Source organism: Psammomys obesus, unplaced genomic scaffold, assembly GCF_907164565.1.
Source record: "Psammomys obesus unplaced genomic scaffold, mPsaObe1.curated_primary_1811, whole genome shotgun sequence".
In the NCBI taxonomy this organism is placed as follows: domain Eukaryota; kingdom Metazoa; phylum Chordata; class Mammalia; order Rodentia; family Muridae; genus Psammomys; species Psammomys obesus.
In genome coordinates this window covers 6,695,326-6,721,467 of record NW_026591711.1, presented here as the reverse complement: position 1 = coordinate 6,721,467, position 26,142 = coordinate 6,695,326, and positions in this window count along the sequence as shown.

Here is a 26,142-nt window from a genome sequence, read left to right as displayed (position 1 = left end):
TGTAATTAGGCTGAGACATCTGCCAAGTTTCAGCCTGAAGGGACTATTTTGGCCAAGATACAAGCCCCTGAGAATAGCTTCTAATGGACGCATCAAATCACACTTAACTATAGTGGAGCAAGTAGCTATTTTGTAATGTGATCAGTCAATAATCATGCCTTGTGTTTGCATTTTAATTAAAATAAATAATACTCCCTTGCTTTTACTGTCTATCACCCCCTTCCCACACATTATTATTATATATGACTGTTTGATTAGCACAAAATCAATAAAATACAAAAGCAGACATGAAGCATCAACCTTTTACACCCCTACTCACTCTTTTAAGACAGACCAGGAGAAAAAGCATAAGTAAACCTCAAGAATGAGACAGGTGTGGGGTGTATTCAAGTCTATATCTATTGACTGTGAACCTCAAATTTCACTGGGGATATAGGGAATTTCATTATTGGGAAACTTGGGTATGGTTTAATTAATTATGGTTACAAAGCACTAACTGGAACCTTGATGATTTGAGAGAATGGATTTACCTCCCAGTGAGCCTAACCTCTGTTCAGGGAAAAACCTCTGTACAGGGAAAATAAAAATGATTATTAAGTGAAATCACTCAGTGCATACAGAAACAGCTCCTGTCCTATGATTTTTATCTTCCTTCTGACTGAGACAAATGGGAACCCAGCTTCTGCTCCAAGCCCAGCTTAGATGAAAAGTTTTAACAGTGAAGTTTAGCTAAAATGCAATTGTACCTTGTGCTGGCTAGTTTTCATGTCAACTTGACACAAGCTAGAGTCTTTGTGGAAGACCTCGATGAAGAAAATGTCACCCATGAGATTGTCCTGAGGGCAAGCCTGTGGTGCATTTTCTTGATTGATGGTTGATGTGGGAGGGCCCATTCACTGAAAGTGGTGCCATCTCTGTTATGATGATTGTGGGTACTATTAAGAAAGCAGGCTGAACAAACCATAAGAAGCAAACCAGTGAGCAGCTCTCCATGGTCTCTGCATCAATTCCTGCCTTCAGGTTCTTATCTTTAGTCCCTGCTCTGAGTTCCCTCCATGTTGGGCTGCAAGTCATAAGATGAAATAAACTCTTCCATCCCCAAGCTGCTTTTGATCATGGTGTTTGATTACAGTAATAGTCAAGTAACTGAGACATTGGTATCTGGGGATAACTGGAAAGTGCCATGTGCAAGATTATAGTCAAGATATTCATCATCCAAATAAACCTACCAAGACCTACACTAGCTGTGAACAACTCCAGGTCATAGTGGAGAGTACAGACTGAACTGCAGACTCAATTACAGAGATTGCTGCTGAAGGGAATCTACCCAGAATCAGAGAGAATTTATGAAACAGATACCATGAACAAAAGGCGTATTATGTCAATCTCCAATATTCTGTCTCTCTGCTCGGAAATAGAGTACAGAGCTGAGATAAAATAAGACATCAATCATCTGTACTTCTTAAATATTGTGTAAGGAGACTAGACACTAAGCACCCCATCCTTCTTCTGGTCTTCCTATGTCTACATAGGAACTGAACACTCTAGAAAGACAGAAAAAGGAGCAAAGGAGGGCTGAGAGTAGTAGAGTGTATTATAGGAATGTTTACTTAAACAATTGCTTAAGTCAGAAATACCAACAAGAAGAGGGTTAAGAACAGCATATGAGAATAATTATCCAAATACCTTATTTTGTGCAAGTTTATTTTACTAGTGAAATGAATGGAACAAAGATCTCAGTAGCAAAGAGAAACATTGGAAGAAATCCCTAGAAGGCGGGGAAATAGAATGAGAACCGAGCAGTGTCCTGCCTTCAAACTGGCAAGTGGGATGAGGAGTTTTCTTGAAGAGTTTTCTCATTCTTATTTCAGAGAATCATTAGGTTGAAAGAGATATGATCTACACAATGAAAGCACACAACAAAGGGCCTTAGAGCCAAATGTGATGGTTCACATCTGTAACCCCAGCATTTGGGAATGAGAGACAGGGCAGGTTTGCCATGAGTTTGAGGCTAGCATAGGCTAAATAGTGATCCAACATGGCCTGAGCTACAGAGTTAAACACTGTCTAAAAAAACAAGCAAACAAACAAACAAACAAACAACCAAAAACAGACAACAGAAAGAAAGCAAAGCAGGTGACAGATTGCATTTACCAACAAGGGTTTAATCTAAAAAAAAAAAATAAATAAATAAATCCTGAAATTGGCATCAAATAGGTGTCCCCATAAAGAAGAAACACTAAAAAGAAGGAAGTAGAGAAGGTAAAAATGTGAAAAATGGGAAGAGTGGCAAAAAATATTAAGTATACTTTTTTAATCCCCACTTTACCTAATTTACATGTATATTGGTATATAAATATACATATATAGTTTAAATGAAATATTCTCATCAGGACTGGTAGTGCTCCCTGAAAGAGCAAAGACTACCTAGAAAACACTTTGGACAACCCTGTCCAACAACTCAAAAGTTATTATGTTCCAAGAACCAAAGACAATCTTAGAGAAACCCCAACATGCTGCATGAGAAACCCTCTTTCAAGTTGTTGGTCATGGCTGTCCAAGAGACGCCCAAAACATTATAGCCTACTGGTATTGCCTCTGGGTGTACCAGCCCCTTCCTAGAAGTGAAAGGCAAGTCTGATTGCTGAAGACACTACACTCTGCAGATACAGAGTTCAGAGGCCCCTGAGCTAGAAATGACCTGAATGTTTTTTCCTTAAGGATTATCTTTTATTGTATTAGATGGAGCCATGTAAGCTTCCAAAGGAAGGAAGCAAGGAACAGTCCTACCCAGCTAGGAAGCCAATGAACCACTGTAATTACCAACATGGCATGATAACCCCAAGGGCACAATAGTGGCCCACATACTTACCAGTAACCAACATCTTTCTTATTGGACATAAGATCTTCTCAACAAGACAGAAATCATGTCTGGTGCTGGAAACCTAGACAACTATCCTGGGTTAGTAAATGACTAGTTTTCCCCAGGGAAGGGAACATCAATTGATTATCCAATACCAAATGGTCAGCTCTGAAACATATACATACAAATAACATTATATAATCTGTTGTTACACACAAGCGCACACACACACACACACTTAAATAAGAAAAAGCCAAGAATTTGAAAACGAGTAAGAGAGAAGGTATATGGGAGAGTTTGGAGGGAGGAAAGAAAGGAAGGAGGAAATGATGTAATGAGAGTCTCAAAAAAATCCATTTAAGCAGAAAGTTGTATATAACATCATGGCTTCCATTTATTTACTGAGAGCATCTCATTTACAAAGTGCTACTTTATTCAGTAGATCCATGAGGTAGACACAGTAGTATTAAAGCAGGCTATCTGGTCTGTGAAAGGGGACACAAAGGTTCTTCACCAGGAAGTGGTTTATTGTGCTAAAATGAAGGCTCAGAACGCCTATCGGAGTACAGTGGAGCTGAGGCTCTTCTACTTCTTTCGCTTCTTGTATTCATCACATGATGGCATACACTTGGATTGGATCTTTTAAACCAGGAGGAAGCAATGAAAAGAATGAAGGGAACTGGAAGGGAGGGAAAGAATGGGACTGCTGGAGAGGGGGAGATGTAGTGAGTCTGCATGTACACACATGAAACTGGGTAGCCTGTGCAGCTGTTCCCTGATTTTCTTCTCCTTAGCTCTTGGGACCCCCACCACAGTATCTACTCACATAAAAAGAAACTAAGGCACAGAATGTTTAAGAAATTTACCAAGGATCACATAGGTAGGTAATGATGGATGAAGATGGAATTTGCAGCTGTTGAGGACATTAGGCCTCAGGTTCCTCTCTGAAGGATGAGGAAAAACAAGGATGGGGAATGGGTTAGGAGAGGGAAGCCAATGTGCATATGCTTCAGTGCTCCTGAAGATGATTTAATACGTGTGGAAGACATTCAGTATGGAGCAGGAGGCATGTCCTATGAGCTAAATAAAGACCTTACTGTCCAAAATGTGAACACACACAGTGTTTGGAACAACAGAAACTATTATGTGATTTTTCTGAGTAGACATGAACAAAAGTTACTTACTTCAGATAAGACACGGATAAAAAGACAAGATAAACTATTCCATCAAGGTCTAAGTTAACCAGTATGCTGGTGAGCTTTTTGTCCTCTAGGAAGAAATAACGTCAATTGAGAAAATACCTCCATTAGATTTGCCTGTATTGCTGTCTATCGAGTGTTTGCCTGATTAATAATTGATGATGGAAGGCTCAGTCCAATTTGGGTGGTTCTACCCCTGGGTGGGTGTTATTGTATAAAAATAACTCAACTGAATGAGCCATGGAGGACAAGTAAGTAAGCAGCATGACTCCGTGGTCTCTGCTTCAGTTCCTGCCTTCAGCACTGTCAGCAGGTTGTGAAGCCCTAAGGAGTAGGGACTGTGGAATTAACTTAGCTCTTCAAGACTATGCCCTGGAAAAACACTAGCCTCTCTCTCCTACTCCATCCTCCATCACTCTCATGTCCTTCCCCTTCTCAGCTAACCATGATGTTACCAGGTTTCCAATGCCACATTCTTCAGCCATGGTGTAACACCTACTCTCAGGCCACAAAGCAATGGGGTCAATCTACCACAGATTGTAAACTCTGAATCATTGAGCTAAAAAGCATCTTCCCTTCTTCTAAGCTGATTTTCTGAGATAGCCACACTGACAGAAAGTGACTGACACTGGTTAACCAAGAATCTTAAGGGTGCGGGTCATTGTACTTGGAGGTATCTAGTTACCTGATGGAACAAAGAGCCTCTCTGTTTAAGCGGCATTGTGTGCATCCTGTCACAGACTGTTGAATTCAATTTCTCGCCAACGAAGGTGGCAAAAGGTGGTTTAAACCGGGCAACCAGTGAAGCAAGAGGGAGTGCGTGTCATTTGGAACATCTGGCTGGAAGACATTGACACTATCATACCCCTAAAGAGAAACATATAAGGCAGAACCACTAATACAATGCCTGCTTGGAAAACTCCTTCCAGGGTTCCAGCATCATGTAAATAGTCTTGATAGGCTAAGGGCAGAGCTCAGTGATAGTGCACTTACATAGTCAACATGAGGCCGTGGGTTCAACCCAATGCAAGCAGAAAAACTAAGAAAGAAAATTGAGTGTGGTGTGTGGTGGTATGTATACAATACTCAAAATACTTAAAAAAAAAAACTGATATGCAGGTTCAAAATCTTTAACACTCAAAGAGACCAGCAATGCCCTGGCATCCTCATGAACATACCCAAGTACACACTTTCATACACCCACATGTATGGAACACATATAAACACATATATCACATACATGCACATACACATAAATACACACATGTGCATGTATCACAAAGGCATCACATGTATCCCGACATACACATATATGGCATGCATCACATATACACACAGGCATATATCCATCATACACACATGCATATCTCTCATACACATATGCCTGTGTCATACATGCACATATATACCAACACACACACACACACACACACACACACACACTTGAATTGAATACACGAATAAATCCCACCTTCAGTGGGATTCTATCTTTTCTATCATGGAAAATTGAAAACATCATACCTCAAAGCTACACGAAATCAACCCTTTGAACACCTATGTTAGTAGCACAGCACACCACAGAGTGTTGGTTGTTTCTTTCCTGATTGTGTGGCAGGGTGAGACCTGTACTGTGTATTACAAATCATCATAAGAATAGGATTCTATTATATTTTGCTAACCTGGAGACAATATTAAAAAAAAATCAAAATTTAAAGCTTGGCATTAGCTGACTAGGTATTGCATTTGTAGCCCTGTGAAAAAGTACAATAAATGAAAATTTTAAATATACAATTTTTAGAAAGATTGTATCTACATTTTGGTGGTGAGTACATGTGTCCACAGCCACTTACCCTTCTTTATTGCAGAGCCCTGATACCTCCTTTGAGGTTACATGTGGCCATGTGACTAAATTCTGCCAAATGAGACAGATAGAAGCAGAGTGAGGAGGAAGGGTCTCACCAGGGCAGCATGATGTTGCATTTGACCTCCTTCCTCTGTCCAGCTTAATGGATGTGGCAGCTGGGATCTGAGGCCTTCATGAATGTCAAGCTGGCCCATTAATAAAGTATAAAATGATCAAGGCTAAAGCATGACCTTAAAGTTCTACAAAACTGAATGTAAATGGCACTTGCTCAAATCTATATTAAAGGCCCAAATAACAGGCTGGCAAAGAGAAAGGCATATGTGCCACAGTCAATAAATTCTTCAGAGATTTAATTGTAAGTTACAATCTTGAAATTTATGTAGTTTATGATAATAATAAGCAAATTTATATAGTCCATGGGAATAACAAGTAAAGATGAAAGGAAACACAGTCTACTTGGAAAAATGGTAGAAAAGTACCTTCTTGTTTTAAAAGTGAAAAAATAAAGAATAAAATGAGGAGCCTGTGAGGTGGGTAAAGACACTTGCCACCAAACTTGAGGACCTGCTTTCTGGAGCCCAGGTTGTAGAAAATAAGACTTAAGTTCTATAAGTTGTCCTCTGACCTTCACACACTCACCATGACCTGTGCACACTCTCTAACCCTAACACAAATTTATTCATATTTTACTGCTGCTGTTTTATCCACCTTTCCACCTGATCCAAAGCGTTACCACTGGAGTGTACCTCCAAGGAGTTGTGGACTTAGGAGAGTCCTGCTCAGTAACCAAAAAGGAATGAGCAGTTCATTGTTATGGGTAGGATAAAAACTACCAAGGAGTCCTGGGATCTGTGACAGTCTTGCACACAGCGTTTTTTTTTTTTCTTTTCTTTTCTAAATTACCTCTTGAAAAAAAAAAAGAGATTAGAGAGGAGAATGTGGAAGAGGAGAGGAGAGCATGTAAGCCTCCTCTTTTTTTTTTTTTTGAATTTTATTTTTTTCTTATCAGTTACATTTTATTAACTCTGTATCACCGCCGTGTCCCAATCCTTCATTCCCTCCCAGTCCCTCCCTCCCTCCCTCCCTCATCTCCACCGTGCCCCTTGCCAAGTCCACTGATAGGGGGGACCTCCTCCCCATTCATCTGATCCTGTTTTATCAGGTATCTTCAGGACTGGCTGCAAAGCTCTCCTCTGTGGCCTAACAGGACTGCTCCTTCCTTGGGGGGTGGGGAGGCCAAAGAGCCAGTCATTGAGTTCCTGTTAGAAATAGTCCTTGTTCCCCTCACTATGGGAAACCAATTGGTTACTGAGCTACCACAGGCTACATCTGAGCAGAGATTATAGGTTACATTCATACATGGTCCTTGGTTGCATGTCAGTCTCAGAAAAGACCCTGTGCCCAGATATATTTGGTCCTTGTGGAGCTCCTATCCTTTCCTCATCAGACTAACTCCCCTTCTTTCTTATGATTCCCTGTACTCTGCCAAAGGTTTGGTCATGAGTCTTTGCTTTGAAAACACTGCTAGTTAGAGTCTTTCAAAAGCGCTCAGTAGACTCCTGTCATATGTTCAATGCACATCCCATCTGTCTTTCTAAATGAGGATTGATAATCTTACCCCATGTCCGCTCTCTTGATTATCTTTTTTAGGTGTACAGATTTCATTATGTTTATCATATCTTATAGGTCTATATAAGTGAGTATATACCATGTTTGTCTTTCTCCTTCTGGGATATTTCACTCAGGATGATCTTTTCTAGATCCCACCATTTGCCTGCAAATTTCATGATTTCCTCCTTTTTGGTTGCTGAGTAGTTATTCCATTGTGTAAAAATACCACAATTTCTGTACCCATTCCTCCGTTGATGGACATCTGGGTTGTTTCCAGGTTCTGGCTATTACAAATAATGCTGCTATAAACATGGTTGAGCAAGTATCCCTTTTGTGTACTTGAGCAAACTTTGGGTATATACCTAGCAGTGGTATAGCTGGGTCTTGAGGAAGCACTAATCCTAATTGTCTTAGAAAGTGCCAGATAGATTTCCAGAGTGGTTGTATCAGTTTACATTACCACCAGCAGTGGAGGAGGGTTCCCCTTTCTCCACAAAGTCTCCAGCATGTGTTGTCCCTTGAGTTTTTCATCTTGGCCATTCTGATGGGTGTAAGGTGATATCTCAGGGTCGTTTTTGATTTGCATTTCCCTGATGGCTAATGAGGATGAGCATTTCTTTAAGTGTTTCTCTGCCATTCTATATTCCTCTGTAGAGAATTCTCTGTTTAGCTCTGTTCCCCATTTTTTAATTGGATTACTTGGTTTGCTGCTTTTCAGCTTCTTTAGTTCTTTGTATATACTCGATATTAGTCCTCTGTCAGATAAAGGGTTAGTGAAGATTCTTTCCCAAACTGTAGGCAGTCATTTTGTTTTGATGACAGTGTCCTTTGCTTTACAGAAGCTTTTCAGTTTCATGAGGTCCCATTTATTGATTGTTGCTCTTAGAGCCTGTGCTGTTGGTGTTCTGTTCAGGAAGTTGTCTCCTGTGCCAATGAGTTCTAGGCTGTTCCCCACTTTTTCTTCTAACAGATTTAGAGTATCTGGTTTTATGTTGAGGTCTTTGATCCACTTGGACTTTAGTTTTGTGCAGGGTGATAAATATAGATCTATTTTCATTTTTCTGCATGTGTACATCCAGTTGGACCAGCATCATTTGATGAAGATGCTGTTTTTTTTTTTTTTTTCCATTGAATGGTTTTGGCTTCTTTGTCAAAAATCGAGTATTCATAGGTGTGTGAGTTTATTTCTGGGTCTTCTATGTGGTTCCATTGATCCTCCTTTCTGTTTTTATGCCAATACCATGCAGTTTTTATTACTATTGCTCTGTAGCACAACTTGAGATTAGGGATAGAGATACCTCCAGATGATCTGTTGTTGTACAGGATTGTTTTGGAGATTCTGGGTTTTTTGTTTCTCCATATGAAGCTGAGAATCTTTTTTTCAAGGCCTGTAAAGAATTGAGTTGGTATTTTGATGGGAATTGCATTGAATCTGTAGATTGCTTTTGGCAGGATGGCCATTTTCACAATGTTAATCCTACCAATCCATGAGCACGGGAGATCTTTCCATCTTCTGAGATCTTCTTCAATTTCTTTCTTCAGAGACTTGAAGTTTTTCTCAAACAGGTCTTTCACTTGCTTGGTTAGTGTCACCCCAAGGTACTTTATGTTATTAGTGGCTATTGTGAAGGGTGTTGTTTCCCTAATTTCTTTCTCGGCCCTTTTGTCTTTGGTATACAGGAGGGCTTCTGATTTTTTTGAGTTGATTTTGTATCCTGCCACTATGCTGAAGGTGTTTATCAGCTGAAGGAGTTCTCTGGTTGAATTCTTGGGGTTGCTCATATATACTATCATATCATCTGCAAATAGTGACACTTTGACCTCTTCCTTTCCGATTTGTATCCCCTTGATCTCCTTTAGTTGTCTTATTGCTCTGGCTAGGACTTCAAGTACTATGTTGAAGAGGTAGGGAGAGAGTGGGCAGCCTTGTCTTATCCCTGATTTCAGTGGGCTTGCTTTCAGTTTCTCTCCATTCTATTGTCTATAGGCTTACTGTATATTGCCTTTACTATGTTTAGATATGTGCCTTATATTCCTGATCTCTCCAAGACTTTAAATACGAATGGGTGTTGGACTTTGTCAAATGCTTTTTCAGCATCTAAGGAGATGATCATGTGGTTTTTCTCCTTCAGTTTGTTTATGTGGTGGATTACATTGATGGATTTCCGTATGTTGATCCACCCTTGCATGCCTGGGATGAAGCCTACTTGGTCATGGTGGATGATATCTTTGATGTGTTCTTGGATTCGGTTTGCAAGTATTTTATTGAGTATTTTTGCGTCAATGTTCATAAGAGAGATAGGTCTGAAGTTCTCTTTTTTTTGTTGGGTCTTTGTGTGGTTTAGGTATCAGGGTGACTGTTGCTTCATAGAATGAGTTTGGTAATGTACCTTCTGTTTCTATTTTGTGGAATAGTTTGAGAATTGGTGTGAGCACTTCTTTGAAGGTCTGGTAGAATTCCACGCTGAAAAAAAGTTCTGGCCCAGGACTTTTTTTGGAGGGGAGACTGTGAATGACTGCTTCAATTTCCTTGGGGGATATAGGGCTGTTCAGTCTTTCTACCTGATCTTGACTTAATATTGGAAGATGGAATCTATCAAGAAAATTGTCCATTTCATTTAGGTTTTCAAATTTTGTGGCATATAGGCTTTTGTAGTATGACCTAATGATTATTTGAATTTCTGTGTCTGTAGTTATGTCACCCTTTTCATCTCTGATTTTGTTGATTTGGATAGATTCTCTCTGCTTTTTAGTTAGTTTGGCTAAGGGTTTGTCTATCTTGTTGATTTTCTCAAAGAACCAGCTTTTTGTTTCATTGATTCTTTGAATAGTTTTATCTGTTTCTAATTGATTGATTTCAGCCCTGAGTTTGATTATTTCCAGCCTTCTACTCCTCTTGGGTGTATCTGCTTCTTTTTTTTTCTAGGGTTTTCAGTTGGGCCATTAAGTTGTTTGTATGTGATGTTACGAATTTCTTCTTGCAGGCACTTAGTGCTATAAATTTTCCCCTGAGCACTGCTTTCAATGTGTCCCATAAATTTGTGTATGTTGTGCCTTCATTTTCATTGAATTATATGAAGTCTTTAATTTCTTTCTTTATTTCTTCCTTAACCCAGGTGTCGTTGAGTAACAAGTTGTTCAGTTTCCATGTGCGTGTAGGCTGTTTGTTATTTCTGTTGTTGTTGAGGTCCAGCTTAAGTCCATGGTGGTCAGATAGAATACAAGGGATTATTTCAATCTTTTTGTATCTGTTGAGGCTTGCTTTATGACCAACTATATGGTCTATTTTGGAGAAGGTTCCATGCGGTGCTGAAAAGAAGGTATACTCTTTTGAGTTTGGATGAAAAGATCTGTAGACGTCTATTAGGTCCATTTGATTTAGGGTCTCTGTAAGTGTTTTTATTTCCCTATTTGTTTTCTGTCTAGTTGATCTGTCCCTTTGTTAGAGTGGAGTGTTGAAGTCTCCCACTATTAGGGTTTTAGGATCAATGTGTGATTTAAGCTTTAATATTGTTTCATTTACGGATGTAGGTGCTCTTGTATTTGGGGCATAGATATTCAAAATTGTGATGTCCTCTTGGTGGATTTTTCCTTTGATGAGAATATAGTGGCCCTCCTTATCTTTTTTGATTAAGTTGGGTTGAAAGTCTATTTTATTAGATATTAGGATGGCTACTCCCGCTTGTTTTCTGGAACCATTTGCTTGAAAGACATTTTTCCAGCCCTTTACTCTGAGGTAGTGTTTATCTTTGTTGCATAGGTGTGTTTCTTGGATGCAACAGAATGATGGATCCTGTTTCTGCAACCATTCTGTTAGTTTGTGTCTTTTAATTGGGGAGTTGAGTCCGTTGATGTTGATAGAAACTAGTGACCAACAATTGTTACTTACTTTAGATGTGGTGTTGGTGGTGTCACTGAGTTTCATTGCTTGTCTTCTTTTGTTTTTTTTGTTGTGTAGTTATCTATTTCCTCTGTTTCCTTCGATGTAGTTGTTTTCTTTGGTTTGGAGTTTCCCTTCTAGTAACCTCTGTAGAGCTAGGTTACTATGTAGATATTGTTTAAATTTGGTTTTGTCTTGGAATATCTTTAATTCTCCGTCTATGTTGATTGAAAGTTTTGCTGGGTATAGTAGTGTGGGTTGGAATCTGTGGTCCCTTAAGGACTGTATGATTTCTGTCCAGGCCCTTCTGGCTTTCATAGTTTCTGTTGAGAAATCTGGTGTGATTCTGATAGGTCTACCTTCATATGTTACTTGGCCTTTTTCCCTTGCTGCTTTTAGAATTTTTTCTTTGTTTTGTAGGTTCAGTGTTTTGACTATGATGTGACGTGAAGAATTTCTTTTCTGGTCTAGTCTATTTGGTGTTCTGTAGGCCTCTTGTATGTTGATGGCCATCTCCTTCTTTAAGTTGGGAAAGTTTTCTTCTATAATTTTCTTGAAAATATTTTCCGGACCTTTGAGCCTGATGTCTTCTTTTTCTTCTATTCCTATTATTCTTAGGTTTTGTCTTTTCATGGTGTCCTTGATTTCTTGGATGTTTTGTGTTTGGAACTTTTCTGATTTTATTTTTTCTTTGAGAGACGTGTCAATTTCTGCAAGTGTATCTTCGGCTCCTGAGATTCTTTCTTCCATCTCTTGTATTCTGTTGGTGATGCTTACCTTTGTAGTGCCTGATCTTTTCTCTATGTTCTCCAGCTCCTGGTTTTTCTCTATTTGTGTTTTCTTTATTGATTCTAATTCTGTTTTCATGTCTTGTACCATTTCCTTCATCTGTTTGAATGTGGACTCCTGCTTTTCAATGATAGCTTCTATTTTTTTGTCCGTTTCCTCTCTATGTATCACTAATTGTGCCTCTACTTCTTTGGGTATAATTGCCTGTATTTCTATGAGAGCTTTGTTTATTTCTTCTTTATTTGCCTTCATTTGTGTGGACATTTCTTTGAGAGCTTTGTGCATTTCTTCTCTGTTTGCCTCAATTTTCGTGGTCATTTTCTGAGAGCACGATTTGTTTCCTCTTGGTTAGTCTCGATTTCTTTGGTTATTTCTCTGAGGGCTTTGTTCATTTCATCTCTATGGGCCTCTAATAGCTGGAGAAACATAGTTTTGAGGTCGTTTTCTTGTATATCTAGTGAATTGAAGTGTCCATTGTTTTGTGGGGTTGCTGGTGAGGTCATTATGTCCTGATTTTTGTTGGAAGTGTTCTTACGTCTGCCTCTAGCCATCTGGTTATTTATAATCCTCACTGGTTGTTCCTCGAGATTGTAGTTTGGGCTATGATCCTCTCTTTCTGTTTTCTGGACTGTTTTTTCAGGAAGATGAGAGAGGTTCACTGCTTTGGGAGTGTGCACTGTGTTTTCAGTTTTGCCTAAGTAAGAAATGTGACGCTGGTGCTATTCGCATGTGCTTGTAGCGGGCGCAGTGTGCATGCGCGGATTCTCTGACTATTGCAGTGGCCTGCAAGCCACTATTATGCAGTTCTGACTGAGATCCAGGGATTGTTTGCCTGGATTACCCTGGTGGACCCGCAAGGCAGAGGCTTCAATATTGGGGTCGCTATCCCAAGAATCCCTATGATGCCCACACTAGGGGTGTGGGTGGCAGGGATCTTGTCTGGTTGCTTCTGTGGAGAGGCCCTGGGTCTGGGGCAATCTCTCCCTAGAAGGCTCACTCACTCTCTTGCAGGACCAGTTGGAATGCACAGGGGTTCCCCTTGCTCACTACTCTCTGTTTTGGTCCTGCTGCGGAAGTGCACAGGTAGGCTAACAGTCAGCTCTGTGACACTGTGGCCACAGGACTCAGTGTCCACCTTTCCTGTGTGCTGCCTCTTTGTCCTTTCCCTCTGCGAGGAGGGGTTACATTGACTGGTCCCTGGGTGGCGCGGGAAAGAGTTAGGATGAGTGTACTCAATCCCAGATCCCGGGCCCAGATCTCTCTGCCAGAAGCAGCCCAGCGGTAGAATCTATGTTTGCTGATCCCAAGAGAGTACCGGGTAGGGTTGAGTGTCCTCAGATCCAGAGCTTGGGTTTCTCTGCTAGGGGCCGCTGGGTGAGCTGGAGAGAGGGTGCTGTGTCCTTGGCAGGCTGCCTCTCTGTCTGTCCCCTCTGACCTTCTCCTCTGCTAGGGCAAGCTTATGGAGGTGCTCTCAGGGGAGTGTCAGCAGGGGTTGGGGCTTCTCAGTCAGATCCTGAGCCCTGAGCCAGTGTTTCTCTGCCAGGGGTTGGGGGGGGGCGCCGGGGATAGAACTTGCTGCTAGACCTTATTGCGCTGGACCCAGGATAATCTCAGGATGTGTAGAATGACCACAGTCCCAGATCCTGAGCTGTAGTTTGTTTGCTAGGAGCGGCCGGCAGCACTGGAGTTCCTGCATTGTGAAGCCACTGTGCGCCTCTTTATCCTTCTGCTCCGCTACGGCAGGATTATGGTGGCTTTTGGGGGAGTGCCCGAAAGGATTGGGTTTTCTCAGCCCCGATCTCGGGTTGGGGTACAGACAATGTGGTCTGTGGCAGATTCTGCTGGACGCCTCCTGCCTCCTCCAAAGAGGGAGTAGGGATTTTGAGCTGGGCGTGCAGCTGCACAGCTGCAATCAGTGCGTGGCGGGAGCTCAATTGTGATGGCAGCAGGAACCCATGGTCGGAGAGACTTTCCAGGGAAAGACTGGGTGACCCGTGACCAGTCTGGCAACTTTCCTTCCCCGTGGGTTTTTTTTTGCAACTGGGACTCTCAGCCTCAGGCACCCTTGTGCCCACCAATCAGCCTGGGAAAGTGATCGGGACAAACAGGCTTGAGGCACCAGCCCGGAGACCCAAAGCCAGCGTTAGCCGGGTTCTCTTCCGGGTTCTGGCTGGGCAGCCGAGAGTGGACCCGACCGATTCCCATGCCATGGGAGCCTCCCCTCACCTGGGAAACATGATCGATTGCTGTTGTTTTAGGGCCCAGAGTTCAGTTTCCTGGTCGCTGCACGGAGTGTGTTGTCCCGCTTCTCAGACATGGTGTTCTCCCGGCGCCGCCATCTTGGCCCCAAGCCTCCTCTTGTACTGGCAAAAATTAGTGTTCTTTCCAGCAATGGAGCCAGAAACTGTTCACCACAAAGTTTGTTGCATTATTATATTATAATTCCATTGTCAATGAGAAATTAAGTCAGCTAACAATCTAGATTTCTGCTTTTTCTAAATAAAGACTTATACACAGCGTTGAACCGGCTTAAATATATGGCAACTGGATTAATCAATGCTTTCATAATTTCTCCTACATGTTTGTCAGCTAATTTGGTTGTCTGACAAAGGGAAATTCGCTCTCAAAGACTGTAGCATGTGGCATCACCTTTCTGACTTCTAAATTATATACCACAAATTTGATCCATAGTCCCTACTCTGCTCATAAATGAATAAGTAAATGGATATTCTTAGTTCTCAGGATAGAAGGATGCTAGCCAAGTATCCTTGCTTCTCAGTAACTCACAGTTACTGTACCATATTTATAAGTGCTATTTCACACTCATTTTCAGATGTGTGACCTTTAGTAATTATGCACATAAGGTCAAATTAAGCACACAAAGGAAGCCAGTTGGCAAAGAAGATTGTAACCCCTATCCTCACTGAACTCCTCAGTGTCCTCCCAGCTCTCACCCAATCTCCTTTGGAAGTGCTTTGTTTTCTTCACAGTCTCTGAATCAGCTACTATCTATGTATCTCTGTTTAGCTGGGGGGGGGGGTGATTGTTTATTTGTTTTGTTTATTTGTTTTTTTCTGTGTCAGGACACAAGAACTGAGAAATTCCTGTGAGTGCCCACCAGACTCCAACATCCACCAATAAAAGCTGTGAAGCCACCAGCTAGGAGTTAAGACTTATGTTTTTAATCTCTTACAACTTTCTGCTTATTCAAGGTGCTCCTGAGAGGAGTCCAGAATGTGTTCCTTCTCTTTCTTACTTAATGAGTGCTCCCTTCTGAACAGCTAATGTATTTTTTCCTTCACATCCTCCTTTCATTCTCCTTGGGGCATGTGGAGACAGCTGGGCCAGGTACAATGTGATGACTAGCAGGTGCATACAGGGGAGGAGTAAGGGTGAGTGTGGGGACCTCATAGCATTGGATCACACACACACACACACACACACACACACACACACACACACACACACTGTGGCTTATTGCATCACAGGTTAGGTGGATCAGGTGTGTGACCTTTTCCCTACCACGTAACATTGGTGGTGTGGCTCAGGCCAAATCCACAAAATGCTTGGAGTTACAGGTGCCATCACAGTGGCTGGGATTGGTCCAAATGAAACCTCACTATCACGGTTAATTGCCTTCATTTGGGAAATGTTCTACCCTGGAAGATTTTGTTGTTCTGGAATCCAAGGCAACTACCCATAGGTTTAAGACCGTGACCTGCCTGTGAGTTATAACATACCCTCAAGGATAAACAGGGAACTCAAAAGGAAGGAGATGGATACAAAATAAAACCAGCATTGCCAAACTTTTACCCTGCCAATGTGTGGCCCCCTCAAAAAATAAAATTCTTTTAAATAAAACAGTGCCTGTGTGCAGTCACAATAGGAGTTAAATCTCTGACAAATTGGTTAGCTGAAATTTGTTGCTGACAGTCAAAAAATAAAAATTTCTCAAGGATTCCTAACATGCTTTGCCTATATTTCAAACATATATACTTATGTTTTCAGTGGAACTTAGGTATTTTTTTCTTTAAGAAATTCTTGCTAAAGACAAATAAGACAAAAATCATGAAGTAAAAGATACATAAAATATTGTTATGATGAAATATGGTTTTGGTGAAGAAAGGTAAAGAATAAAGAATAAAGAATAATGCTTTGAGATAAGAGAGCAGTTTTAAATGTGGATATTGTCATAATGTGAAGAATTATTCCAAAATTTAAGTGCAGAAAACATCAATACCTTTCTGCATATTGTACAGGTTAATGCAAAAGAAACTGGTTTAGGCTGTACATTTTGAATAATTATCACTGGGCTCAAATACATCTTTAGTAATCAAAATAGGAATCATTACAATCCATACATTTTGCCAACAAGAAATAAGTAAGTTAATTTCTAGCATAAAAATCCATATTTTTCAATTCAACAAACACTTGTAAAGTATCTTTGGCATCCTGAGTGTTGAGGAAGTGTTTTTCATGCAAAAAGCTGTCAAAATGTAAAGAAGCAGTAGTTCAGTTTGGTGAGGAGCCAGGTGAATACCGTGAATGAGAGGCAAGGCTTTGTGCCTACCTTTGAGGCACTTACAGGATCTGCCCTTAGGCACCGACATGAAGTCAGCCCTGCTGCCAATACTGGCAGCGGGGATTGCAGCTTTTAGGGCATCTTATAGACTTGCTGAGCTCACTTCTCAGATCTAATGGCTTAACTGGGATTCCGAAAGCTGTAGTGGACCACACTGGCCGCAGATTACCACACAGTACAGCTTTGGGTTAGGAAGTCCTTTGGGACATCTTGTCTAACAACTGAACTAGCCATTGCTGCTGTCCTGCATAATACACCTCCTATCATGTGTCCCAGTCCAGTCAAGAAATGGTTTGTTGTTGCCTAGAACAAGAGAAGAGCCCAGTTCAAGATGGTGATTTTTATTTTATTTTATTTTTAGTCAACTGATGAGATTCTCGCCCACAAAACTCTTTTGCCTTTCCAATTTACTTCAAATGCTGAATATTCATGGTGAGTTCTTTGACAACCGTCTCTGTATTTGGAAAAAGATGAGTTTTGATGATTGCTCTCAGCTGGTCATTGTCAGTTCTGATGGCCACCATTATGCTCCTCATCTTCAAGGTTCACATCTACTTTGCAAAAGTTTCTGTCCTATCACTGCACTGGATGCTCCTTAGTATTTGGGTCAAATGTATTGCTGATGTTGAGAGTTGTCTCCGCTGCTTTACAAACCATTTTGGATTAAAATTTTAAAAAATTGCCCAAATTTGATTTTTGTTCTAACATCCTTTCCATAGTATAAAATGAACACAGAATAAGCAACAAGTAATAAGTTATTATAAAAAAAATGAGAAATTCACCTTGAGATGATTGATAACATAACCACATTTATTAAGAATGAATTTCAATATCAGAAAGCAAATTTTATCAATGCAGAAACCGCAATTACTTTTGAAATAATTTATTAAAGGGTATGAGCAGGTAAAATCAATTATAAGATATAAAGACGGCACATATGTGATTAAATTTACTAAAATTAAAGTGTATGTTTTCTTCTGGCATTGTATATTTCTACAAAATTATTTCATTACCTAATCTTCCCCAGACATTATGGGATTGCTGCAGAATGAGACCTTGGGACCCAAGCACTCAAAGTTAACCTCTGAACGTGGCTTTTGGGTTTCTCAAGAACAGAGATGGTCCAAATGGCCCAGACAAAATTATTAGAGACACAAGAACAAACCCAGTTGATTAGCTCACTGCTGGGAGTAACACATATGAGCACATGATACCTGAGAAAACTCAGGCTAAAAAGGGGAGGACTCTCAAGGGACAGTGTTCGCCACAGCTATGGATAGCCAAGGCATGGGAAAGTGACTGTCCTTGATGAGCTCTGTAACTGTTTCGATGAGGGAAATAAAAGGAACAATCTCTTATTTTCCAAAAGAGGGTGGGGGTCCCTCAGATTCAATTATGGCTTATATTAAAGACCAGCAATGCCAAGCTTTTCCTGATAAGAAGGAAGCTCGAAGAATTATTTTGAGCTGCCTTAGGGTAACTCTTGATGTAAAGTCCTTAACCTAAAGTTGAGGCATCATAGACTCATATCTTACTTCTCCAGCTACATTTGGTAACATGTAAAGACCCAAGACTAGTCTAATTTTAATGTGGCAGAAGAAACTAATGCACTACCTCTCCTTGTATACAATCTAAAGAGATTTGGACAATTAGATTTTGTTCATTCTTCTTTGTCAAAAGATAAAATATCTTCTGATGTTTTCTGACCCCTTTATAGGGTTGACAGAGGTCTATCCCACCCAGGCTAGTAAGGATAAAAAAAGAAGATCATTCTCCAGACTAAGTCTTTTATTGTCTGTATTAGGGTTCTCTAGATAAGAACCAATGAGAAGTTCATGTATATATGAAATTCTTAATTCATCTTTAAAATGGGAACAGAAACCAAATTATAGCTGAGAGCTGAGACGTGGTGGTAACGTGGTCTCTAAGGCTGGGTGCTTCAGCAGTCGGAGTAGTCCCAGGATTCCTGACTCTGACTAGCTCTCTCAACTGGCTCAGATGCTCGGTCCACAAGGCTTGCTGCCATCACAGTCCCAGTCTGGCACCAGGAGCCTGCAAGATTCCTGGAGAGTAATGGGTCCCTTGTCCATGAGAAAAGGCCAGAAATACAGGTTCTGATATCAGTGAAGGAACAGGAAGCAACCATATGTAAATTAACTCAGAGGAAAGAGAGTCAGTCAAGCCAGAAAAAGACAAGGTGATCTTCCTTCTGCCAAACACTTTTTATTTGCCCTGCTTCAGAAGGTTCTGCCCACCATCAGGGTAGGTCTACTCACACCAACCAAAGCAATCAGGACGCTCTGCTGGTGAGACTTCGAAATGCAGTGGTTCTAATTCATGTTAAGTTGACATTTAAACCAGGAAACAGAGTCTGAGTCCCCATAACCTCAAGAGCATTTTAAAGGCAGGGCCATTTACACCTGCAAACCTTAACCATCTCCTCAAACAAGAAAGAAAGATGTCTTGAAGGTATTAAAAAATGGGAGTCTCCAAAATATAAAAGAAGCTGCACACCCAGACACAGGACCAGGCCCATCTCAGCATAAGACACAAATGGGTAGGGAAGCTGGAGACATAAGGAAAACACTGGAACTGACCCAGGGTAAGGCACCCAGGCACAAGAAGGCCCTCAAAAACATGAGAGGCTGGCTTTCACTGTGGCGAGCAAGCCACAGATGATGTGGGATAGGGTATACCGGTGAAAAAAGCTACAAAAGATGAAGTTGATGTGGGGACAAATCTTGGGTGGGTGACCCTTAGACAGTGACTGTTATTGCTGACTTTCAGAGAAAGACTATGGGTAAAGCCTGTAACTGAATACCAGTCCCAGTCCCACAGAAGAAAATTATGTTTTAACCTTAATATGCTTTAAGTTAAGTTAGCCCCCTAACAAGCATTGTGAATACCTCCACTGAAAGAAGAAAAGTGAATTGATTTGGGAAGGAAGGAAGGAAGAAAGGAAGGAAGAAAGGGGCAGGAAGCTGAACTAACAAACTGACTGCAGATGCACAAGCCCCAAAGAAACACATGCACACACGCGCATGCGCGCACACACACACACACACAAGCTTACATGCACACATGTGTCCATATTTTCATGCAAAGGTGACAAGTCTCCTCCAAAACTTACTCTTACAGTAATGGTCCTCCATGAGAATGACTTGGATTAACTTCCAGACATAGAAATGAACACAACTAAAACAAATTCCAACAACTCAAAGAAAACATGAATGTACTACAAAAGAACACACACAGAAAGAGAGAGAGAGAGAGAGAGAGAGAGAGAGAGAGATGAATGCAGTAAAGAATAGAATTCAAGATTAGACAACAGATCCAGTCAAGAGAGAGAAAAGCTAAAACAAATTCAAATAAGGTGGTTCTGGAAATGCAAACATCAATGGCAGAGGGAAGATCCTCACCAACACATACAGCATGAGGATGGCAGTTTGCCAGGGCATGGACAATGGGGAGGAATCCATCACTCAGTAAAAGTTAGTGGAAAAACTTTTTCTACTGCCTCCAAGAAACATTACCTCATCACCAAAGACAGACATTACCTTAAAGTAAAAGGATGGGAAAAAAACATTCTAAGCAAGTGGAACTAAAGAAGTAGGCATAGCTGTCCTAATTTCTGATAAAGTGGAGTTCAAATCAAAACTATACACAAATACAATTGAGTTCTAAATAAACTGATGTTTGAAAATTAACATAAGTTCATTCAAATTACATTGCAAGTCACAAATGGTGAAAGTTTCATACGAATGGTTTTTGTCTGTGTTAAGTATGTTAGTTTTCTTGCTTGCTTGCTGTGATAAATATTCTGATCAAAGTAATTTATGATAGAAATAATTTATTTTTGCTCCTGAGTCAAGGCACAGCATATCAGTGTGGGAAAGTCGGGTAGCAGAAGCTCTGAGGAGCCAGTCAGAGGGAAAGAACTAGAGCTGTGGTATCTACAGACTGTCTCATTTTCACATGGGCTGCGATTCCTGCTCAGGGAATTGTTGGCCCATAATTAAAGTGAGTCTTCCCACAATAATTAATATAATCAAGACAATCCCCCACAGACATACCTACAGGCCAACCAATCTAGAAAATCTTACACTGAAACTTCCTTCCCAAGTGACTCTAGATTCTGTTGACAATTAACACTAACCATCACATGAGTTTACATACATTTTAAAACTTTTAGGTAGTTATTCACATTTTGAAATTCTACGTTTTAATATAACCCTGAATAAAACTTTTCAGCATCACCTTTTAAAAACCTTATCAAAAAGTTTTAAAGGTCACTTTATTAGTCATTAAGGGCATAATACATCTAGAGGATTTTACCAATCTAAACGTAAGGACACAAAACACAGGTGCAACAGCTTCATACAATAAATATCACCGAAGTAAAGCCACAAATTAATTCTAACACAGTGACAGTCTCAATATAGATAATTCAGACAAAAAAAAAAAAGAAAGAAAGAAACACTGAAGTTAAATACATCATAAATCAAATAGACCTAACAGACATCTATAAAACATTAAAGAACAACTAAAGTTAACAGATGAATTAACTCCAGGAACCCTTGAGCTCTTTCTGAAGTTGATCATAGACAAAGACACAAAACAAGTGTGAGAAAATGTTGGGCAAGTGAAAGAACATCCTGTATTATATCTGAGCCATTATAGAATAAATCTATACAAAAAATTTCTAGAATTGAATTAAAATTAAATATATAAAAATCTATAACACACTATGCAGACACTCCTAAGAGTAAAATTTATAATACTATTGTTTATTTGTAAATATTAAAAAGTGAGTCAAAACTCATATAAATAACAATGTTCTACCTTAATGCCTTGAGGAAAGAAAAAAACATGAAAAAAAAACAACCCCCAAACAGTTGGCTACATTATTAAATTAAAATCTCAGTTTTAGTTGTGTGATACCTCTATGAGTTATTGGCCAAGGAACATCCCAGAGGCACCCAAGACAACACTGGCTGTGACTATTGCTCTTGTTACCCTCCTGGTGAGCTTTGTCAACCTGATGTGACAGAGTTCTCTGTGAAGAGACTCTAAGTTGAGGATTTACTTAGACTTACTTGGCCTGTGAGCATATCTGTGAAGGACTGTCTTGATTGTTAATTTACGTAGGAGGGCAGTATCAGTCCCTCGTCTAGCGGTCCCAAACTGTATAAGAAAACTGTCTATAAACCTGCCTCCCAGCCAACAAGTAGCAACCTCATGGCTCCTAACATGATCCTTGATTGTGGAGCGAGTTCCTTACTATATGGAGTAGCACACAAGCCCAACTTCAGAATCCTGCTGTTGCCTTTCTCAATATGTATTCTGGCATGGAATTGTAAACCAAAATATGCACTTTGTCCCCCAAAGTTGCTTTTGTTTAAGATATTTGATTGCAACAACATAAATGAAAGTACAATTACCCACTCTACTAGATGTCCACATCTGACTATGGAACATACCACACACAGGACATGAAGAAATCAATTTTAAACTGACTAAGACGCTGCTGGATCGCCCTGTGCAGGCAACAGGAGGAGAAAAGTTAACAATGGTCTTAGACTGTTCTGGAACCTGTGTTCTGCAGTATGTGTCTCTGGTGTAGTAGGGGCATGAATGTTACCAGTGCCTTTCTGATTGTTTTTGAGGTCTGTTCCACAAGCAAGAATTCCTTCCTGGTACTGTACATCTCATGAAAGCTCCATAGCTAGTAGGTTATAGGCCCTAAGATGGAATCTGCTATCGTTTTTTTTTCTAATTAGTCATGTTACCAAACTGACTTCAATGTTTCTATGGATCTGAACTGCTTTCAAGTTTAGTCAAGCTTGATCAAAAAGAGGCTTCTTTTTGCAGTGGTCCGTAGTCAAGGCAGAGGCCCAAAGCTGGTCAAATTGCTGAGAATAAGTGACTGTGAGTACTCATCCCTAAATGGGACATGTATAGTGACACCCACTATAGCTCAAGAACATCACAGAAGAGGGAGTAGAAAGAATGTGGGACACGGAGAATTGGCAGAAGAAGCGAAGTGCTGTCTTTTGAACATTGTTATCCCTCAGTATCCATGGTCACCCTCACATGACCTGTGCCATGTCAAGCCAGCACGGTGAGGAGCTATTGGCAATTGCTGAGGGATGGAGAGTCGCTTTTTTTCCTGGTGCATGGCCACTGGTAGGCTGTCCATGCTTCAGTGGATGGCCTCACATCCATGCACACATGAGGAATACTAATTGGACTCATTAGTATATATATATATATAGTTTTTTAAAACGTAATGAAATGAAGTTGGAGAAGGGATGTGGGGGAGGAAATAGGAGGTTTGATTATGAACTTCCAAAAAATAAATAAAATATTATTTAGGGTGAGGCTGGGAGTGGAGGAGGGATGGGACTACAACAAGGAGGTAAAGTGAATAAAAAATTTTATTTAGTAAAATATAAAAGTATATCTTAACTTTAAAAATACATATATAAGCCATATGTATTTGTATGCATGTATGTATTCATGTATATATGTGTATATTTATGCATGTATGTGTACATCATGCATGTATGTGTATGTATATGTATGTATGCATACATGTATGTGTATGTATATGTATGTATGCATGTATGTAAGTGTGTGCATGTATGCATGTATGTATGTGTGTATGCATGCATGTATGTGTTTATGTATATATGTATGCATGTATGTATGTGTGTATGTATATATGTGTATGTATGTATATATGTATGCATATATATGTATGTATCTATGTATTACATTTTGGTTTCATTAACTATTTATGGCACTGCTGGTGTAATATTTACTCAATGTTTTTTTTTTTCAATATTCTACCATTATATTAATTCCTAGAGTAAACTACTTGAGCATGGTTTTTCTGGGGTGACACATGTCTGTGGCTTTCCTGGATCTTTTTGCAGAAGAGTTATTGGTTGGTAAATCATGTTATTCTTTTTTTAATATTTCTGTATTTTTATTTTATTTAATGTATATGAGTGTGCTGCCCGCTGATGTGTCTGGTGTCATTGGAGGCAAAAAGAGGTGTTACAGAAGGTTGTGAGCTGCCCTGTGGGTGCTGGGAAATGAACTGCAGTTCTCTGCAAGATCAAAAGTGGCTTTAACCACTGAGCCATCTTTCCAGCCCCTAATCATGTTACTTATTTAAACCTGAATTTTAACTTTATTATAGAACAGAATATCTGAGATAAGGAATAGTTCACTTTCTGCAGTGGACTTCCTTGAAGGCACTCCATGATCCATGCTGCCCCTGGAAGCCATGCTGGTATCCATGGTCCCTGCTACTGCCTGAGGCTGTGTTGAAGCCCGAGATTCATGTAGCTGTCTGTGGTCTGGGCTGCTTCTGGAGGCCATGGTAGTGTCCGTGGTCAGGGTTTTACCTAGAGGACATAGTGATGTGAATGGCTTGTGCTGCTGCTTGAGGCCATGCTGATGTCTGTGGCGGTACACCAAGGGCCATGTTGGGGCCCATGGTCCTGCTGGAGGCAGAAAACGTGTTCATGTCTATGGCCCCTGCTACCACCAAAGGCCATCATGCTCTATGTTGCTATCTGAATTTATGCTTATGTCTGAGGCCTGTGCTGCCACCTGAGCCATGTTGATATTCTTAGTCTGCACCATGAAAGAGAGCCAAATGTGGTTCATGCTTCAACCAAGGACTGTGTTTCTGTCTGTGGCTCAAGTTGCCATCAAAGTCTGTGGACTGTGCTGCTGTTGCCTGAAGCCATGCTGATGTCTGTGTGCTACCCTGGAGGCCATATTGATGTCAGCGGCCTGTGCTGCTGCTGTGAGCATGAGGGTGTCATTGGTCCATGCTGTGGCCAAGGGTTATATTGATGTCCATGGTTTGAGCTGCCATCAGAGACCATGTTGAAATCCAAAGTCCATGCTGCTTCTGAAGGTCATGTGGATATAGCAATCTGTGCTGCAGCCTGAAGCCATGTTGATGTCTTTGGGCTGGACTACTGCAGAGAACCATGTTGGTATTTGTGGGCCATGTCCCAGAGGCTATGTTGATGTCCTCAGCCTGTGTTACTGCCGAGGGCCATAATGGTGTCTGTGACTTGTGTCACAGCAAACGGTCGTGTTGAAGTTCTGCCACAAGAGACCATGCTTAGGCACATGGCGTGTGCTAATGTAAGAGGCCAGGTGGATGTTTATGGCCATATGAAAGTTCCTGGTCCAAGCCATCACCAGAAAACATGTAGAAGTCCATGATCCATGCTCCTGCTGACTGTAAAGGACAAGGAAGCAACTTTTGTAGTGGTATAGATGACTGCAGGCTCACAGTTGAGAATGAAAGCCATAGAAGGCTTCTGTGACAATCCAACCCCCATCCCATAGCATCCTAGACAGGAAGTTATTGAGCAGAACTCTTGAAAATTGTGAGAAGGATGCTGAAGTATAACTCTCCACAGTTGATGGCTTCTGGTGGGGTGTGGGTGGCAGAGGGCTCAGTTTTCTTTAAGGGGTTGGTCACTGGGCATTTGAACATGCTCCAGTAAATATATAGGCCACACAAATTGGACTGTTTTTCTGAGGGGGGGTGGAAGTCAGAAGGGTGGTGGGGCCACACCTGAGAGGACAAGAAAGTGAGTGTGATGGGATGCACTCTGTGAAATTCCCAATTAATCAATAAAAATATTAAATATTCAAAAAGTAAGGCAAATCGAGGTAACATTTCAAAGAACACAAAATCTAAATTAGACAGGTGGAGTAGGTTCGTAAAACCTGTCTCACTATTTAGAATTCTATTGAATTATTTACCACAGTTAATAATAACTATGTTAATATTTTTTATTTTAAAATTGTTGAAAGTTTCAAATGTCTCAGAAAAGAGTGATGGGTAATGATGGTGATGAATTACTTTGGTTGACTTAAACATTCCATGTTTTAAATAAAAAAATAATATATATATATATATTATATGTATATAAAACTTTACATTGTCTCCCATAAACCTATATAATTATTCTTTAATAAAAATATTAATGCATATAAAATAACTGTAAATAGTAGTAAGAATATAAACGTGAGAAATAGAATTCTGCTCTATAATCAAAGCTGATGGAATGCTAAAAAAATCACTGAACCACTCTTGCCTCAGTTTCCTATCTGCCAAATATCTACAATAGCTTTTTATCTCTTATAGTTGTTATTGATAAGGTAACGTGCACAGTAGTTACAACAATAGCTGGCTATTTCTGGCCAGTAATTCTACTATTTTTATGTGGATTACCTGTTTCCAGCCTCACAACAGCCATTCAATGCTGCCATGATATTTTTCTATTCACTGATAATAGAGGTACATCTAAAGAA